The sequence below is a fragment of the Myodes glareolus genome, chromosome 15 (genome assembly GCF_982192425.1).
Source record: "Myodes glareolus chromosome 15, mMyoGla1.1, whole genome shotgun sequence".
NCBI lineage: Eukaryota > Metazoa > Chordata > Mammalia > Rodentia > Cricetidae > Myodes > Myodes glareolus.
Genome location: NC_142040.1, coordinates 54,843,233 through 54,864,629, shown reverse-complemented (window position 1 = coordinate 54,864,629; position 21,397 = coordinate 54,843,233). Strand labels below are relative to the sequence as shown.

Genomic DNA, 21,397 nt, shown 5'->3' with positions numbered 1-21,397 from the left:
CATGTTGCTAGCCAGAACCTTGCTGGTAGGTCACAAGCCTCGTGGTAAAATGTAAAATAAGGGAAAAGGGTTAATTCTAGATGTAAAAGCTAGTCAGCATTATGCATTAGCTAATAGGCCAAGCAGTGATTTAAATAATACAGTTTCTGTGTGATTATTTTGGGAGTCTGGGTGGCTAGGAAATGAATGAGCGGCCTTCTCATACAACATCTCAATGTCATTTTGACTTGAATTTCCCGGATGGCTAAGGATGCTGAACAATTCCTTAAATGTTTTTCAGTCATTTGAAGTTCTTCTGTTGAGACTTCTCTGTTTGGATCTGTACCCCATTTTTCAATTGGATTATTTGGTAGCTTGATGTTTAGTTTCTTGAGTTCTCTGTCAGATTAGCTCTCTGTCAGATGTGTGGTGAGTGAAGATCCATAACCTCAGAGACGCTGGGTTAAAAAAAGGACCCTAAGAGGGACACACATGGAGGGCCCCAGGAAGGGAAAATAGTTACGATCTCCTGTGTAAAATGGGAGGAGGTAGAAGGGGGGGGGTATGCGCTATGGGAACATGAGGGATCGAGATGGCCAGTTTGGGGGCAGGGTGGAAAGGGAGAGCAATGGAAGAGGCATCTGGATAGAGGGAGCCATTGTGGGGTCATGGAGAAACCTGGTGCTAGGAAAATCCCCATAAATCCACAAAGATGACTCCAGCTAAGACTCCTCGCAATAGTGGAGAAGGTGCTGACCTTCATCTGTAATCAGATTAGTGACTACCCTAACCGTCATCATAGAATCTATATCCAGTAACTGATGGAAGCAGATGCAGTGATCCATAGCCAAGCACTGGGTTGTGCTCCTGAAGTTCAGCTGAAGAGAGGGAAGAGGGACCATATGAGCAAGGGGAAGTTAGGATAAAGATGGGGAAAACCACAGAGACCGTTGACATGAGCTGGCACGAACTCTGGACTGACAGCTGGGGAACCTGTGTAAGACCGAACTAGGCCCTTTGAATGTGGGTAACAGTTACATGGATTGATCTATCTGTGGGGCCCCTGGAAATGGGACCAGGACTTACCCTGGGTGCATGAACTGGCTTTTTGGAGTCTATTCCCTATGGCGGGATACCTTGCTCAGCCTTGTTGCAGCAGGGAGGGGCATGGTCCTGCCTCAACTGGATATGCTAAATTTTGTTGACTCCCCAAGGGAGGCCTTATCCCCTCTAAGTAGTGGATTGAGGGTGAGATGAGAGAGAGGGAGGGAGTGGGAGAAGGGGAAGGAGGGGGAACTGAGATTGGTATGAAAATGAAAAGGAAATTTTTTAAATAAAAAAAAAATACCATACAGCTGTATCTTATGGAGGCATTTTCTCAATCGAGGTTCCCTCCTTTTAGATAACTCTAGCTTGTGTCAAGTTGACCCAAGAGTAGCCAGCACAGTAGCTAATGAAAGAATAGATTCTCATAACCCAGAGTATGGGATCCAAACACTATATAAGTGAGTCTATTCTTTGGGGCGAGAAGGTCAGTGCTATTGGACAATTTGGAAAAGAACTTCAGGTCAAGATCTGAAACTGTCCAACAGACTTGTCTGTCTATCATGAGAGCCAGCAGGGAGACATCTGGCTAACGGTGGGAAGCAGTGATGTAGAACAGCTTCAAATGTGAGATCCATTGGCGGCCACACAAATGGAATTAAAGAACTAAAAGCAAAACCATACACTTTGGATAAATTACTTTCTGACTTTATCTATGAGGGGTGGGCCTGGCCATGGGTAAACAGTTATCTTTTCATTGATGATATGGAAAACAGTGACATCAGTTGCAATTGTAAAATATTATTATGGGTAGGATAAATGAATCTGTAATAACTGCAAAATATCCTAAGCCCTCTGGCTGCTTTTCTTATGTGGAAAGCAAGAACAGGAAACTATGTGTTCCCCAAGGGATCCAGTCTCCACCACCCCAGTTCTTGTAAGCAAATTATCTAAGATTAAGAGTTCTCACTTGATCTCTACGTGGGTATGCTGGTGCACACCTATAATATGGATGTTGATTTGGAAGCTGAGGTGGAAGTTTTTGAGGCCAATATCAGCTACATAGCAAGATCAAGGTCAGCTTGAGCTACATGGTGAGACACCGCCTCACAAAGTAAAGGGCTGGAGACGATGCTCGGTAGGTCAGGGTTGGCCTAAGGTACCCCAGGCCTTCATTTGATTGCCCAGTACCCACCCTCAGAAAATTCTCAAGGGTAAAACCTTCCCTTTGGGTGTTGTATGAAGCCTTTAATACCCTAAGCTGTTCCAGGCATATGGATCTTTTATCTGTATATATATATATAATCTGACCTGTATTCAGTCGGCAAGTCCTGAATTGTTGGGTGAATTCTGGTTGACTGCTAGTACTACCTATGCACTAAGTAGTGACTGTTTTGAATGAACCCAGCTGTACTAAGATCGAGCATCCATATGTGGTGCAGACAAAATACAGCCACTGGTTCTAACGCAGTCAGATTTGCAGATTTGCACTTTTAAGCCAACTTTAAGCCAACAAACTTTAAAATCGTTTTCTTGGATCAGTCTTCATCAGTACATTAAAAATACAACCTTAAGATTTTTTTTGCTTTAGCTATTTCTGGAAGGAAGAGTTTCATTTGGATGTATAAGTTATGGCCTGATAAGCAATTACTATTTATAATAAAGAGGAATGTATGAGATAGATCTTGGGTTATTAAACTCGGGAAAGATTGTATCAGAAAACACAACCAACTTTCTTTTGAGCCATGCTCATGACCCCAGAAATGAAAAAAAAATCAAAATGTTAGAAGTCATATTAGTTATTGAGGTATTACTATTTGTATATTAGTTATTCAGACTTTGCTGTTTGCATCTTCAAACTGCAAAAACTCTTAGCAATTACTAGTGACTGGCAGCCACTTAACATTGTGAAACTATTAAGGTGCTTCTAAATATAAGCATTAAATTATGACAAAATAAAACACTGGAAGAGCTAAAACATGTAATTTTCTATCTTGGTGCTAGCGTAGACACATTAAAAGCTGATTAGGAAATGTAAGGAGTACTCTCTCTTGCCCTGTGCGTTCACTTGTCCTCTGGGTCGGGTGAACTGTAGCTTGAGTGTGTACACTCACCTTGAGCTCTGGGTTAGCCCGCTCAGACCCCGTTAATAGATGAGCAAGGAGAGATATTTAAGACTCTAGAAGTGAGGCTCTCTAACCTGTCGCCCTTGATATTTGTCTTTGTAGAAAATGCCCCAAACATGCTTGCCCAGGGAGCAGCCATGAACCAAATGCAAGGCTCTGTGCGAGGAGGGATTTGGGTCTGTGAGAAGCTGTAGTTGCCTCGCGCTTGCAGCTTTGCTTTCCAAACTCTCTCGCAGACGATCTTGGGATGTGTCCCAGGATATCTGCAGCCTCTTTTTATAGACGGAGATTCCACAGAGGGAGGCTTAGTGATTTTACTCATCTTACATGCTCAGTGTGGAGCTGAGGACAGATTGGGTCCTCCCAGCCCTCGACTTCTACTTGTTTTAGAATAGCAAAGGTTTTAAGACCAGAGAACTCCTAGCAGAGGACCATGCGTGGACACAGAAGGGTTCCATTTAGGCTCATGGGCACTTACCTACCCTCTTACACAGTCAAGACTTTGGGTGTCCTCAGGTTTGTGGCACAGGGCCTGGCCTATGCCAAGAAACCCACAGATTTTTGAGCAGGGGTGCTGAAAGGCCTCCAGGATTTGAAAGATGATGGAGGAGGGTTATCTGTCTATTGTGATATTTTCATTGGTCAATAAAGAGACTGCCTTGGCCCCTTGATAGGACAGAAAATTAGGTAGGCGGAGTAAACAGAACAAAATGCTGGGAAGAGGGCTATGAGCCAGACGCCATGGAGCCAGCCACCAGGTCAGACATGCTGAATCTCTCCCGGTAAGCCACGACCTCGTGGTGCTACCACGAGATTATTAGAAATGGGTTAATATCAAGATATGAGAGTTAGTCAGTAACTAACTCTCTAGAGATAATGGGCCAGGCAGTGTTTAAATGAATATAACTTGTGTGTTATTATTTCTGGGGCTAAGCTAGCCGTGCGGGAGCCGTGTGGGATGAAAAGCAGGCCTGCCCTGCAGCCCCTCACTACAGAAAGAGAGAGTGAGCTGGTCCAACAGCTGGACCCCCCACAGCTGCAGGCCTGAGCTGTCAGCACTCCATGGGAGACCTACCTTTTCTCATCTCAAGAGGTCTCCCTGACTAGAGAGGGGAGGAGCGTCGTTTTTCTAATTAGCCAGATGAAAGTTATTTTGATTGGTCTGCTCACTATGCAAGTACTGGCAGCCATGTGGGAAAGGAAGACCAGCCATGAAGTTTTCATCCATTTGAAATTTGGCTTTGTTTAGTCAGTCCCAAGGGTCCTACTGTGGAGCTGAGATGAGACAGCAAGGCCCTCCAGGAAGTTACTTGATTTATAGCAGACGGCCTCTGTGTTTAAGGTTAGGCCTGGGAGCCAGCCCTCACCAGCTGTCTTGGGAGAGAGCCCACCCTGGAGGCTTCTGCGCTGGACTCCACTAACGCCACTCCATGCGGGGTGTTTGTCTCATTCAAGGAAAGAGCTCACGGTCTGGTGGCGAATTCTCCCTCCCAGTCCACAAGCAGCATCTCTTTACCTTGCTACTCTACACCCCTACCTAGCTGCTGGGCTGCTGTCCAACTATCTCAATTAAATATGGCCGCGCCATTCATCCAACTCCGTCCAGCCTTCCTCACCTTCCACACGTGGAAAAGCTACTCTGGAAGCAAGGATGACACATGGCTAGTTCCCAAGAAGTAAAAAGGTCTTTGACAGTCTTCCTCTACTTTCAAGAAAGCATTCTCACACCTCTTGCGAGGCAATGGTGACCCTTTATAAATCATGTTAGTTCCCAAGGCATTACTATTTCTGTCTTCAAACTGCAGAGATTTTTAGGGATGTCTAGTGCTGGCAAGGACTGGTTCCATCATCCCAGCAGAGCGGGCGCTCCTCTGCCCCAGCCCCTATTGGGGCTGTGAGTTCCGTGGGCACGGAGAGCATTGTGGAGGAGAATGGGAAGACAAACAGGTGAGGACAGGGGAGAAACTGTGTTTTCTTCCCCCTCCTCCCATTTCTCTGAGTAGTCATCTTCATCTCTAGGTCAGTAGATGTCCTTCGGAGAACTTTGAGCTTAAATCACTAGGAAGAACGTAAGAGGGAAGTGCCGCGTGTGAAGTCCCTGGTGCCCAAGACTGAGCACACGAGTTCAGATCTCCAGCACTTATGTAAAAGTCTGGGACAGTGGCATGTGTCTGTAACCCCAGTGCTGGGGGTGAGGAGGGGGCTCTGAGGCAGTGGAGAGAGGTAGATCTTGGGGCTCCCTGGCCAGGCAGCCTAGTCACTCGGTGAGCTCTCAGTTCAGAGAAAAAGCCTGTCTCAGAAGATAAGGGGGAGAGCAATGGAAGAAGACAGCTGATTTTGACTTTTGGCCTCCACATGCGTGCACACGCATGACCATACATACACACACACACACACACAAAAAAAAAAAAGAATAGGAAAATGTTGTCTTGGCTGATGCATATAGTGATGGACCCTTAGTGCATATAGGGTCCATTCTGGAAAGATTCTATGAAAATCAGTGTTATGTAAACATTACCAGGCATCTGGCTACAGAAGTAACAAGACCTAGTGCATTGTGAAGGTCAGCCTTCCTACCCCCAGCGTGGGGTGGACAGACCAGAATGAGTAACAAGACTTCAGTGTTGGCCTTGGCTCAGGAAGCCCACTAAACATTAGTTCTGAGGTTACTTTTTGTCCTTCTACCAAAGGTTTGGTTTTATGGGGGCAAGGGAGACCAAGAAAGCTGTGTGTATGTGTGTGCGTGCACACGTGTGTGTGTGTGTGTGTGTGTGTGTGTGCGTGTGTGTGTGACTGAATAAAACTTATTCCTTAGTCTTGGCCAGGAATTATAAGGAAGGCTCCCATGAGACGTGACAGCATGCTGTTCACAGGCACGTGACTGGAAAGGACACTGCCCTTGTCCTTGCAGCGCTCTCAGGAAGGGTTCTCAACCACTAATTCCAGCGGGGACTGTGAGCCATTCTCCTGCTTTGAGCAGTGACAGCCAGAGTACCGTGCGACACTGTCTGTAGCTCTGTCACTCAGGTGCCATGGGAAGTTGGCAGTGTGCCGTGGCTGCTTATAATAAGCACTTTTTTTTCTGAACTGGGAAGGTCTTTGCTTTCAGGGTGCCTCCGAGGAGTTTATATCTGGCAGAACTCCTAAGAGAGGGAGAAGGAAAAAGAGACTTCTCGGCACAAAGGTAGTGGCTTTGCTTTATGGAACCTGACCTGCCCGGTACTTTTTCTCACTCCCACCATCTACCCATCTCCGGAGGGCCATCCACCTTTCCCTGCCTCTTGGCTCAATGGCTAATCTTATCTCCCCTTTCTGCTCAGTAACTTCCCTGCCTTCCTTTCTGCCCAGTAGCTTACTTAGCTCATTGCCACCCCCCCCAACTCAGTGCTTGCCCTGCTGGCCCCTCCTCAGCTGCCCTGACTTCTACTCCATTGCCTCTCCAGGTATCAGCACCTGTTTTCTCTCCATATTTAGAAGGATAACGTGGACCCGTGTCTTTTGACTTGCTGTACCGACAAAACTCTGCTGCCAGGCGAATGGCAGAGCTTCCTGACCAACGGCACACAATGGGAGCTGCCATAGACCACGGCCCCAAAATACTGAAGTCAGGATGCTTCACCTTCTAGCAAGCCATGGAAGTATCTCGCCCTTACACAGTTCTTCCCAGCCCCCACCTGGCTCTGCCAGGCCCTTGGAGAAAATGCTCGCAGAGGGTGCATTGACCAAAACCTTCCTCCATTTGGTTGAATGAAGTGGCTAATCACACCTGGCCACAGACATAGCAAAATCTAGTGCATTGTGAAGGTCAGCCTCCCTTCCTGGTTGTGTGGTTACACCAGACAGAAAAACGCAACCACAGTGCTGACCTTGGCTCTGGATGACCGCTAAACTTTAGTTCTGGGACTGATGGCCTACCTTCATACCAAAGGATTTTTCTTGAGAAACCAAGAAAAGTGTGTGTGTGAGAGAGAGAGGGGGGGGAGGGAGGGAGGGAGAGAGGGAAGGAGAGAAAGAGAGAGAGAGAGAGAGAGAGAGAGAGAGAGAGAGAGAGGTTGAACCTTATTCCTTAGTCTTGGTAGGGAATTGTGAGGAAGACTCTCATGGGATATGGTGTCGCGCTGTTCACGGGAGTGGGGCTGGCAATAGAGACTGCACTTGCCCCTGTGACTCTCTCAGAAAGAATTCTCGGGGGACCCTCAATTCTACAGAGAGAAGGAAATGTTTTTCTGGGAATTGCAGACCAACATGACAAGGAATCCAGAAGCAGTGCGCTGGGAAGGGCAGGCAGAGGAGGAACACGAAGGGTGTTGGGGCAAAGAGGGCCTTCTGCGAAACTAGAAAAGCAGGGTGTGCTGTGCGTGGAGCCCTCCAAGAAGCAGAGTCTCACCAAATGTAGCAAATGCCTGTCTTCCAAGCTTCTAAGAGCCTGAGGCAGGAGGATTGCCATGGGTTTGAGGTCAGTATGGGCTACATATCGAGTACAACACTAGTTAGGGCTACATAGCAAGACAGTATCAAGTGAGGGGGGATGAAGGGGAGGAAGAGACTCTTACATGAGGACCTGCATGCCCAGAGCTGCCCAAATCAGTCCCTGTGGGAGCAGACAGAAGAAGCAGAACCAGGCAGAGGGAGGAGCTGGTGTATGATGTCATTTCACAGAGGCCCTAGCCAACCCGGGGAGGCTGGGCTAACTCCAGACTTGCCCTGAATCAGAGAAAGGGCTCTGGATCTTTGTTCGGCTTCAGGAGGCAGGTGTGCCCTTGGGCCAGGCAGCTCTTTTTAGCTGAGGCAGTTCCCAGAACGGCGATAGCTGACTGATATCCTTGAAAGCACACTTTCGCGAGTCAGGCAACCCAGTGTTCGGTGGACGACAGAATGGGAGATATCACAGCCAGGACACTCAAGTGAAGGAACGCTCTAGCAGGGCTGAGAGGAATTAGACGAGAGCTACAAGGACTATTGGAACCAGGCCAGGAAAAGGCCTCTGTGTCCTGGCATGGCCTCTGTGTCCATCGGTAACTGTGGAGGGAGTGATGTGCTTGACTGGGGAGGGCTCCTCACAGGGCTTTAGCCTCCCTGGGAGCAGCTTGTCTTACGACTTTCAGGGAAAAAGAGTGAATTTGTCAAAGAAGTTGAGATTTTACAATGCACGAATAAGACAGCTACCCCCTACTGCACCGGCTCCTGGTGTGGGCTCGGCCCTGGGATATCAGCTCTCAAACTAGCAGCACCACAGTTACTAGAAGATGCGCTGCTGTCCACTTCCTGAGGGTCATTTTGGGATAAAGATGAACCCGAGTGAACCCTGGTGTCGACCAGCTTTCCTGGGCCTGGGTGTGAGTGTAGGGAAAATAGCCGTGCCCTGTTCTATTTCCCTTTCCCTTCATAGGGGTGCCAGGGCTAGACTGATAACTTATTGGAATGCATCTTAACCATCACACCAGTTGATGTAGTCCGTACTGGCCAGTTTTTGTTGTTGCTGTCAAACTAGGATTAACAGAGAACACGCCCCAGTAAGTCTGGCCTTGTAGACAAGCCTGTGAGAGTATTTTCTTAATTAGTGAGTGATGTATGTTGAGAGGCCCAATCCATTACAGGTGGTGCCAGGGCTGGGCAGGTAGTCTTGGGAGATTAAGTAAGCTGAGCAACCCAGGAGGAATAAGCCCCGTTCCTCTATGTCCTCTATATCAGTTCCTGACCCTGATTTCCCAGAATGGTGGGTATAAGCTGTAAAGTGAAGTAAATCCTTTCCTGCCCAAGTTGCTTTTAGTTACAGTGCTTCATCACAGTGAGAGATACTCAACTAAGCATCTAAACTGCAGTTGACTGTGTGTGCGCGCGTGCAAGTCTGTGCACATCACTCTGTACAGCAATGTCTGTTTCTAGGTACAAGGGACCTATGTTCTTTCACCCCATTCTTCTACATTTCTTCCATTCTTCTGTATTTCCATCCTCCTAAGTGTAATGTTCTCTACCCATATCATTTGCTGCTGATAGTTTCAAATGTAGTAAACTTCTTTCTTAGCCAGGCATGGTGTCAGATGCTTGTAATTCCAGAACTGAAGAAGTGGGAGACAGGCTGAGGGAGCAGGCTTGAGCCAGAGACCACTGTGCTAGGGACGTCTACAGGAACAGGCCTGAGGCAGCAGCCTCCACAAAAGCAGGCTGGAGTCAGTGACCTCTACCAGAGCAGGCCTGAGGTACCGACCTGACCCCGATATGAGCAGGCTTGAGCCAGTGACCTCAGCTGGAACAGGTGTGAGTCTGTGACCTTAGCCGGAGCAGGATTGAGGCAATGACCTCCATGGGAGCAGGTACGAAGGATTGACTGCTGAGGGAGCAGGCCTGACCCAGAGATCTCTGCGAGACTGGGTCCAAGCAAGGTACCTCTGCAGGAACAGACCCAAACCAGGGACATCTGTGGAAACAGGCCTGAGCCAGCGACCTCAGCTGGACCAGGCCTGAAGCAGCAACCCCCACAGGAGCAGGTACAAGGGAGAGACCTCCGATGGAGCAGGCCCAAGCCAGGAACATCTGTAGGAACAGGCCTCAGCCAGCAATCTCCACCATAGCAAATACCTAGCCACAAACTCAGCCCTACACAAAGTACTACAGGAAAACTCCAGTCCAAGGAACTTGGCTACATCCACAAAAACACAGACAACAGATGATCTCACAGCAGCAAATTCCAAAGAAGGAAAAAACACATATAATAACATCACCAACAACAAAAACTAAAATAACAGAGGCTAGCAATCACTGGTCATTAATATCCCTTAATATAAATGAACTCAACTCACCTATGAAAAGACACAGGCTAATAGATACAAAAACAGAATCCATCCTTCTGTTGCATACAAGAAACACACCTCAACTTCAAAGACAGATATCACCTCAGAGTAAAGGATTGGAAAAAAAAATTTCTAATCAAATGGACCTAAGAAACAAGCTGATGTAGCTATCCTAATATCTAACAAAATAGACTTCCAAGTAAAATCAATCAAAAGAGGCAAAGAAGGACATTTACTATTAGTCACAGGAAATATCCATCAAGAAGAAATCTCAATACTAAACATCTATGCCCCAATACAAGGTCACCCTCATGTGTAAAAGACACACTTCTAAAGTTTAAATCATACATTAAACCCCACACACTAATAGTGGCAGACTACAACACTCCCCTCTCACCACTGGACAGGTCTGTATGACAGAAAATTAACAGAGAAATAAGGGATCTAACAGATTTTATGACTAAAATAAACTTAACCAACATTTATAGAAATTCCATCCAAACAGAAAAGAATATACCTTCTTCTCAGAACCTCATGGAACCTTCTCAAAAATTGACCACATACTAGACAACAAAGCAAACCTCAACAGATATAAAAAACTTGGAATAACCCCATATATCTTATTGGATCACCATGACTTAAAATTAGAATTCAACAGCAACACTAATTCCAGAAAGCCCACAAACACATGGAAATTAAACAATGTTCACCTTAATCACCAATGAGTCAAGAAAGAAATAAGAGAAAAAAATTAGATACTTTCTAAAATTCAATGAAAATGACCACACAACATACCCAAATTTATGAGACACAATGAAAGCAGTGTTAAGAGGAAAGTTCATAGCACTAAATGCCAAAATAAAGAAACTGGGAAAATCCCACACTTGTGAGTTAACAGAACATCTGAAAACTCTAGAACAAAAAGAAGCAAACTCACCCAGGAGGACTAGACAGCAGGAAATAATCAAATTGAGAGCTGAAATCAACAAAATAGAAACAAAGAAAATAATACAAATAATTAATGAGACCAAGAGTTGGTTCTTCGAGAAAGTCAACAAAATAGACAAACCTTTATCCAAACTAACCAAAAGGCAGAGAGAAATTATGCAAATCAACAAAATCAGAAATGAAAAGGGGGACATAACAACAGATATAGAGGAAATACAGAGAGTCATCAGGTCATATTTGGAAAACCTGTACTCCACAAAATTGGAAAACTTAAAGGAAATTAACAATTTTCTGAATAAATATCACTTACCAAAATTAAATCAAGGCCAGATAAGGAAATTAAATAGACCTATAACTGCTAAAGAAATAGAAACAGTCATCAAAATTCTCCCAACCAAAAAAAGAATCCAGGACCAGATGGCTTCAGCACAGAATTCTACATGATTTTCAAAGAAAAACTAATACCAATAGTCCTCAAATTGTTCCACACAATAGAAACAGAAAGAACATGGCCAAACTCTTTTTATAAGACTACAATTACCCTGATACTCAAACCACACAAAAAACATTACTAATAAAGAGAATTATGGACCAATCTCATTGATGAACATTGATGTGAAAATACTGACAAACTGAATCCAAGAACACATCAGAAAAATCATCCATCATGATCAAGCCGGCTTCATCCCAGAGATGCAGAGATGGTTTAACATACGAAAATTTGTCAATGTAGTCCACCATATAAACAAAATAAAAACAAAACCACATTAGATGCTGAAAAAGCCTTTGACAAAATTCAGCATCCCTTCATGATAAAGGTCTTGGAGAGAGCAGGGATACAAGGAACATATCTAAACATAATAAAGGCAGTATACATTAAGCCAACAAACATTAAACTAAATGGAGAGAAACTCACAGCGATCCCACTAAAATCGGGAACAAGACAAGGTTGTTCACTCTCTCCATATCTATTCAATATAGTTCTTGAGGTTCTAGCTAGAGCAATAAGAAAACAAAGGGAGATCAAGGGAATCCAAATCAGAAAAGAAGAAATCAAACTCTCACTTTGCTGATGATATGATAGTTTACAGAAGCGACCCCAAAAATTCTACCAAGGAACTTCTACAACTCAAACACTTTCAGTAATGTAGGAGGATACAAGATTAACTCGAAAAAATCAGTAGCCCTCCTTTATACAGATGATAAATGGGCTGAGAAAAAAAATCAGAGAAACATCACCCTTCACAGTAGCCACAAATAGCATAAAATATCTCGGAGTAACTCTAACCAAACAAGTGGAAGATTTGTATGACAAGAACTTTAAATCTTTGAAGAAAGAAATTCAAGAAGATACATGAAAATGGAAAGATCTCCCACGCTCTTGGGCAAGTAGAATTAACATAGTAAAAATGGCAATCATACCAAAAGCAATCTACAGATTCAATGCAATCCCCATCAAAATCCCAGCACATTTCTTCACATACTTCAAAAGAACAACACTCAACTTAATTGGAAAAGCAAAAAACCCAGGATAGCCAAAACAGTTCTGTACAATAAAGTAACTTCTGGAGGCATCACAATCCCTGACTTCAAACTCTACTATAGAGCTACAGTACTGAAAACAACCTGGTACTGGCATAAAAAAAGATAGAAGGACCAATGGAACCATATCCAAGACCCGGATATCAATCCACACACCTATGAACACCTGATCTTTGACAAAGAAGCAAAAAATATAAAAGGGAAAAAAGAAGGCATACTCAACAAATGGAGCTGGCATAATTGGATATTAACATGTAGAAGAATGAAAATAGATCCATATCTATCACCATACACAAAATTCAAGTCCAAATGGATCAAAGACCTATAAAACCAACCACACTGAACCTCATAGAAGAGAAAGTGAGAAGTACACTTGAACACATTGGCACAGGAGAACACTTCCTAAATGTAACTCCAGTAGCACAGACACTGAGAGAAACAATTAATAAATGGGACATCCTGAAACTGAGAAGCTTCTGTAATGCAAAGGACACAGTAAACAAGACAAAATGTTAGCCTACAGAATGGGAAAATATCTTCACTAACACCACATCAGATAGTAGGTTGATCTCCAAAATATACAAAGATCTCAAGAAATTGGTCATCAAAAGAACAAATAATCCAATTTAAAAAAATGAGGTACAGACCTAAACAGAGAGCTCTTAACAGAGGAATGTAAAATAACTGAAAGACACTTAAGGAAATGATTAACATCCTTAGTCATCAGAGAAATGAAAATCCAAACAACTCAGAGATTCCATCTTACACCTGTAAGAATGGCCAAGATAAAAAAACACTGATGACAACTTATGCTGGAGAGGATGTGGGGTAAAGGGAACACTTCTGCATTGCTGGTGGGAGTGCAAACAGGTACAGCTGCTTTGGATATCAGTATGGTGATTTCTCAGAAAGTTAGGAAACAACCTACCTTAAGACCTAGCAATACCACTTTTAGGTATATACCCAAAGAATGTTTAATCACATAACAAGAACATATGTTCAGCTATGTTCATAGCAGCATTATTTGTCATAGCCAAAATCTGGAAACAAACTAATTGCCCTCAACCAAAGACTAGATAAGGAAAATGTGGCACATTTACACAATGGAAAAAAAATAATGACATCTTGAAAATTGCAGGCAAATGAATGGATCTAAAAAACATCATATTGAGTGAAGTAACCCAGACCAAGAAAGACAAATATTTGTACTCACTCATTATTGGCTTTTAGACATAAAGCAAAGAAATAACCAGCCTACAATTTACAATCCCAGAGAACCTAGACAACAAAGAGGACCCTAAGAGAGATATACATGGATCTAATCTACATGTGAAGTAGAAAAAGAAAAGATCTCCTGAGTAAATTGAGAGCATGGGGACCATGAGAGAGGGTAGAGGGGGAAAGGAGAGGATGAGAAGAAAGTGGAGAAAAACATATAGCTCAATAAAAACAATAAAAAAAAGAAGTGGTAGATGAAGGCCAGAGAATCTGAAGTAAAGGTCATCTTCAGATACACAGTGACTTCAAGGCTAGCCTTTGGTATATGAGACCTAAAACAGGAAGAATAAGAAAATGGATAACAATAATAATAACTTATGAATTACCAGCAGCTTTTGGTTGCCTGTATAAGATCTATACAAGATCAAGCCAAACAACATGGAAGAGAATCACGTCCCTCAACACCTAACTGACAAACTATGAACAGATGATAGTTTCTTGGGGAGGAAGAGTCAGTATTCTTTAAGGGATAGTCCTGGTAAGTTGACTACATACACTCCAGTCTGTAGGAGAAGGGCCCACTTGTTTGTCCCAGCCGCCCTGCTAGCTTCGCCTGGAATAACCACACAGAAACTGTATTAATTAAATCACTGCTTGGCCCATTAGCTCTAGCTTCTTATTGGCTAACTCTTATATTAATTTAACCCATCTCTATTAATCTGTGTATCGCCACATGGCAGTGACTTACCGGGTAAAATTCATCATGTCTGTCTCTGGTGGCTCCATGGTGTCTCCTGACTCCACCCTTCTTTCTCCCAGCTATCAGTCCAGTTTTCCCCTCCTACCTAAGTTCTGACCAATCAACAGGCCAAGGCAGTTTCTTTATTCATTAATGGTAATGACAGCACACAGAGGGAACTCCCACACCACCAGTCAATGACCCCACACCAAGAGTACAAATTTTATTCAATGGACTAGTTAAAAATTGAAGAAAACACAAAGTTCGGGGCAGGGTAAGGAGGTGAGGGTGAATGTGAGAGTAGTAGGGGATGAATAGAGTCAAAATACATAGTATGACATTATCAGAAATTAATATATTTATTTTATTTTATAACCCATTTCTATTAATCTGTGTATCGCCACACGGCTGTGGCTTACTAGGTAAAGTTCTGTCTGGTGTTTGTCTCTGGCAGGGCTACATGGCTTCTCTTGACTCTGCCTTCTTTCTCCCAGCATTCAGTTTAGTTTTCCTTGCCTAGCTAAGTTCTGCCTTGCTAAAGGCAAAGCAGTTTCTTTATTCATTAACCAATAAAAGCAACACATAGACAGAAGCATTTCCCACACCAACCCTGTACACATACTCTGACAATTGGAGCCTTCCAGGACTTTCATTGTCACCTAGGACAGCAGGGCCCAAGTCTTCACGCTCTCCAAACCACCTCTCTTCCACTTTCACCAAACTAGCTCCACCCTTGAATTTCTCTGCAACTTTTGTGCAGGCTTGACAATAAGTGCGACAATGATTTTTCTGCGTTTGAGAACGTGGTGGGATAATCTCAACTTATCTGGGAAGAGGGTCTCAATAAGGGATTCTCTAGATCAGATTGATCCTCTGGGCACATCTTGAGAGATTTTTTTGAGGGTTTCAAGTGGGAATATCCTCCCTGCATGTGGGTGGCGCCGTTACATTGACTGGTACTTGGACTGAATGAAAAGGAGAGCACAGGCATGTATACATTAATTCATTGCTTCTGCTCTTGATGGTGGCTATAATTGGACTGGTTGCTTTGAACTCCTGCTGCATTTGCTTCCCCAAAATGCTGGACTGCAACTTAAAGTTATGAGCCAAATAAACCCATTTTCCCTTAAGTCATTTTTATCTGGGCATTTTTTTGTCACCATAATGGAAAATGACACCTGTGTAAAGAGCAACGCCATCTCCTATTTTGTGGGCACATGGAAGTCCCTTGAAGCAGCTGATCAGCTGGTGTCATGAGTGTGTGTTGCCGATAGTGCCATAGCTCCTCCAGCCAGCACCTGTTGTTCCACCCTTGGGCATCGTATACAGCAAACAAACCACTGAAAAACACACAGGAGGAGGTGAAGCAAATTCTGGCTGCTGCTGGACACTCACTGGAAGAGGAGGCCATTTATAGTGGGCGAATTAGCTGATATCACAGCTGCCTGTACCTTATTGTGGCTCTGTAAACAGTGCTTAGCATCTTCTTTATGGCAGGCCTTCTTCAATACCAGCTGTTGTGCCGGTTCCTTATCTGCATGGGAATGTCTTCAAAGAGGTGAAACTATGTGAGATGTTGGCCCGGCTTGATGCTAAGATGCATACAGAGAGCTCTACAAAGGGAAAGCTTCCACAGGAAGAGAAGTAGAGATCCAAGGCCAAGTGAAAAGCTGGAGAGAGGGGAGCTTCTGTCGCAGCTCCAGAAGAAAACATGAACAAAGCAGGTACTAGTTGCTGAGCCCAAGGCCAAGGACTCTTTGCCCCCATGCCAAGAGTACCTTCAGTTGGATCAAGGAAAACACAAGTACTCCAGTGGAGACAGCCTCATTGGCACTGCCATATCTGGGGGAGTACTTTTGCAAAGCTGTTGGCTCCAATGCTGTGATGAGTACTGCTTCTCCAAGAGTTCACCCAGCCCCTCATGAGTTAATTCTCATCGTTGGTGTCTTCCAGTGACTAGACAAGCTGAAGAAACACACCTTTGCCGGCGTCATCCTTTCTGGACCCAACAATGGCAGCGCCATTTCTGAAGCTTGGGTGTTCAGATGCCGGGGTCCAGACTGGCAGAGAAACTACGAGTCACATACGTAGTGCAAAATAACTCCTGGCAGCGAGGAGACCCAGACCCTAGTTATAGAGTTCTTTTCCTGGGAGGACGGTCTTCAAACACATGGGTAACTCCTTCAATCAAGGCAAGTTCTTCAAGTACACATCTCTTACTCTTCTCTAGTTGCCTGTACCCACCCTGTAGAGAGCTGGGAGTCATTAAAGGAAGTTGAGTATTGAAAAAAAGTCAAAGTCATTGGTCATCCTTTGAACACATTGGTTATTTTTGAGTTGTTTCATTGGCTTTAGGTTGGCTTCTGAGCTAGAATGCAATGGATTTGTTAAGAGTGAATATCAGTTTCCGTGAGTCTGGGTGGGACCAGACAAAGGGAAGATATTTCACACCTCCCATGCAAGCATGACTGATGTGGTTCCCATCCACACTCACCTCCTTTCTTCCTGTCTTCCATTGCTTTACAGAGTTGTCCATCATCAGCAAAGCTATGAGGGCCCGAGCTCACAGCCCGATGCTTAGGCAGAAACAAGTAGACTCCTGGAACTTGCCGACCAGAACAATCTAGTAAAATAAGTGAGCAACAGATTCAGTGAGAGACCATTCCTCAAAAAAAAAAAAATCAGGGAAAATAAGTAGAGTAAGACACTTGACATCAACCCCTGCTCTCTACAAACATACACATGTTCACACCCCTATGTGTACCAATAGGCGAACACACACAGGAACACATATATCCCACACCCATACATACTGCACACAATACATCCTTATTGTCACAAATTGTGTTTAAGACAATTGGAGGACATTTAATCAGGTAATGGAAACAAAGAAAGCCTCCATGTTGAGACACTCACACAAGGCAGTGGTAAGGAGCCTGCCCTGCCCTAGAGGGTCAGATTACTTCCATTTGAGTCCTGGCTCTTCCTGTCACTGAGGATGGAACAGATTAATTACAATCAAGCCACTGAGGATAGATTAACATTTCAGGAAAAGTCATATTTAATGAAAGCTGAAGCTGTAAATTATGAAAATTTTTATTTCGTCCAATAGAGCATCGGTTATAATTCAAACTACTGCTCATTCTTGAAATGAAAAAGAATAAATCTTATGAATTGTTCTGGCATAATCTTTAAACTAAAATTCTGTGATATTGCATAATACAGTAGTCTCCATTTTGTGTGTAGTTTTGACAAACATATTAAAGTGTCATTCATTTTCCCAAGGTTTTCGTATCATTGACATTAAGTCTTCACTTTGGAAAGCCATGTATTCTTACCATTTCTTGTGTTTTCTTCTCCAAATGTTAACTGTTTTACTCAGTGTGGTGGTTTGAAAGAAAATGACTTCCAAAGGGAGAGGCACTATTAGGAGGTGTGGCTTTGTTGGAGTGGGTGTGGCCTTGTTGGAGGAAGTGTGTCATGTGGAGGTGGGCTTTGAGGTCCTATACATACTCAAAACATGACCAGTAAGACAGACCACTTTTTCTTGCCCACAAATCAAGATGAAGGACGCTTGGCTACTTCTCCAGCACCATGTCTGCCTGAATGCCACCGTGTTGTACCATGATGATCATGGACTAAGCCTCTAAAAATGTAAGCCACCCCAATTAAAGATTTTTCCCAGTAGAAGAGCCTTGGTCACGGTGTCTCTTCACAGTAATAGTAATAATAATAATCCTTACCTAAGATTCCCAGTTTGTGATGCTTGCTCATAGGCATCCAGTAATATCTCATTACTTTCACCAACTTCATTGACTCTTTCATCCTTTGAAATAATTTCACAGGTGCTTTGCAGTCAGTTTGCTTTCTCTCTCTCTTCTTATGAACCATTAATAGCCAAAGCATTTCTCCAACCCTCATTTTTATTTTTCATTCTTCTTTTCTTTTTGAAGATTTATTTTTAATTGTGTGTGTGTGTGTGTGTGTGTGTGTGTGTGTGTGTGTGTGTGTGTGTATACGTGTCTGAGGAGGCAGAAGAAGGTGTGAGATTCCCCACAGCTGAAATACTGGTAGTTATGAGGCGCCTAACATGGGTGCTGGGAACTGAACTCAGGTCCTTTGCAGCACTCTAAACCGCTGAGCCACATAATACCCTCCCCTCACCTCCCACAAACATTGCACTCATAATTTAAAATAAGAGTAAATCATATAAAAAACCCAAACAGAAGAGATGCGGTAGATGGCATAGTGAGCTGACAACCTGAGTTTAATCTTATACACACACAGACACAAATATAATTTTAAGAAAACATTCAGAGCCCCCTAATACCCTTCACCAAGATACCCCAAATTTTAAACACTTACATATCAATAGAACAATGCTCAAAATCAGAAAATCAATGTTGGAGCATAATTTTTAAATTAATTTGTTGGTTAACTAATAAATTTTGTAGTGTCAAGGACTAACATCCCTGGGGCATCCTTTCCCTGATGATAGTGAGGGCACAGGACACATTCCCTTGATCTAACAACTGGGTTAGCTGAGTTTCTTAGGATCTGTTATTTTACCCTAGAAGTTATTTTACCTACATGAAAACATCAACAACAATTGTCAACAAACTGGGAATGATCAGCATTCTAAATACACCTATCTCCCTAAACATACATGAATAATTATTGAAATGATCATTTTACTCAAATCCTTACCATACACTGGGCATTGCTCAAGGTAATTTCCTTAGTATGACTCATATAATCTCTATGGAAACCCTATGAGGTGGTGTCTGAAGGTTTCTATTGTCATGATGGAATGTCATGACTAAAGCAACTTGGGGGGAAGAATTTATCTGCTTTACACTTCATCATTGCTGTTCATCCTGAAGGAAGTCAGGCCAGAAACTCAATCAGGATCCTGGAAGCAGGGGCTGATGCAGAGGCCATGGAGGAGTGCTGCTTTCTGACTTGCTCCTCATGACTGCTCAGCCAGCTTTCTTTTAGAACCCTGAACCACAATCCTGGAGATGACACCCACCAAGAGCTGTTCCCTCCGCCATCAATCATTAACTAAGAAAATTCCCTGTAGACTTGCCTACAGCTCAGTCTTATGGAGGTTATTGTCTCATTTGGGGTTCCCTCTTCTCAGACAACTACAGTTTGTGTCAAGGTGACCTGAAACTAGCAAGCACAGGGAAACTCAATCACCATCCCATTTCACAGCCGAGGAAACAAAGGTACATTTGCATTTAAGCTCATTTTCCAAGATGTCCTTGCTGTGCTCTAACACACAGAATTCAGGCCGGGCAGGCTGACTCTGCAGCCTGTCCTGTCTCTCTGTGGCAGATGCTCGCCGCCCTAAGCCACCACTAGTTATGCATTTGAGCTAAATAAATTAAGACTTACACAGAGGTTTTTTTTTTTTTCATTTTATTTTTATTACCGTGTCTGTGTATATGACATGTGTACATGGGGCAGGTGCACATCGGAAGATGTTTTCCTCTTCTTTGAGGGCTCAGAAACCATGCTCAGGTTCTCAGAACTGCACAACAGGTGTTCATGTCCACTAATTAATCCCCAGCACATTTTTTTTCAACTTACTCTAATGGGTGATGGCTTCTCTTTTTACCAATGGGTGGAACCTTACTTTTCTGAGGAAAAAGTTGGGATGTAAAATGGAATATTGGCATAGATTCCTTGGGGAGTCATTTTAAGGGCAGTTGACTCATTAAGAGAATAGGACTTTGCACCCTGACTCTAAAGAGGGAATCATTTTAGCTGATCCTCTGACCATGGGTGTTTTGTCTGTTGTCACTTGCTAAAGATATGACAATGTGCTCTTTGCTTGGATTTGCAGCTAGGAGACCTGTGTGTGTGTTTTCCCACCTACCTCGGGAATGCAGCCAGAAAAGACAGTGGCATCCTGGAGCCATCTGGGAATGCTTCCTGAACCTGCTCTACACTGGGGCACAGAGCCAGCTGCACACTCGCCAGCTTCGGAGTTTACCTGGATTAGACTCACTGCAGAGGATTTATCGCCACAGAAGATTTATCTGGGATGCCAGCTGTCTGGCCTTTGATGAGCAGTTCCCATGGAGTGGGAAGCAGCTGGGGGGCAGCTATCAGTTTAGCAGGTGAGGCTTGGAGCCGAGGGGCTCCATGACTCTGCCACTGTTAACCACTAGAAGTCTGGGTGCATCCCTCACTTTGATTGTTTCCAGATGCTGGTTGCCTACTGGAGAAATGGGAATAATGGGTCCCTATACTCAGGTGACACCTATCCAGCTTTCTGGCTTGCTTAGAGGAAGCAGAGAGCCATATGAGAACCACTTCATATTTGTTTAGGCAATGGAATTGGACCAGTTGGGGGCTCCTGTCATCGAGCAAAAGCATAGCCAAGGGAGAATAACTAAAGAGAGTGTAGTTGACAGAAAAGTTAAGGGAAAGCAAGAGGGATGAAGTATGCCAGAGGTAGCAAGAGCAGGGAGCTGTGGCTCCCCTAGGGCAGAATAAGCATGAGGAAGGAATCTGTACAGAGACAGGGCCTGGAAGTAGCCAGGTGGGCCTACTAATTCACGCCTGCAATACTCACACTCCAGATAAGAAAGAGGAAGGTGGAAATTTGTTTACAACCTAGGCTAGATAGCCAGACTTTATCTCTAAATACAAAAGAAAAGTAACAAGAGAGGCTGTATGAAGTGGTCAGATTAGAAAAATTCTGATCAGAACTATGACCTTAGGAAGAAAAGCGGGTCACACCACCAACCTATGACCCAGAGGAGAAGTTGGAATGGGGGAGGGAGTCAGCTGCCTTCTCTTTGGTTTCTTACCTCTAGTCTTTGACCAATGGTATCTACTGCTTGAACCCAGACAGAAAGCAGAGATCAAAGGAGCAGAACATGAGGTTCAGTGGTGCCTCCAGGGTCCGGAGCTGAGGAGAGAATGACAGGGTCAATGGGGGGCAAACAGGGTTAGTAGAGCCCAGGAGCCACACATTAGCGTGACTTTAGGCTTCT

At 43.9% G+C, this 21,397-nt stretch overlaps 1 pseudogene; it reads left to right on the top strand.

Annotated features, from left to right (window-relative positions):
* The first annotated feature begins 15,167 nt into the window (after positions 1–15,167).
* On the top strand, positions 15,168–16,617 carry LOC125397542 (elongation factor 1-gamma pseudogene; annotated as a pseudogene).
* The last annotated feature ends 4,780 nt before the right edge of the window (positions 16,618–21,397 follow it).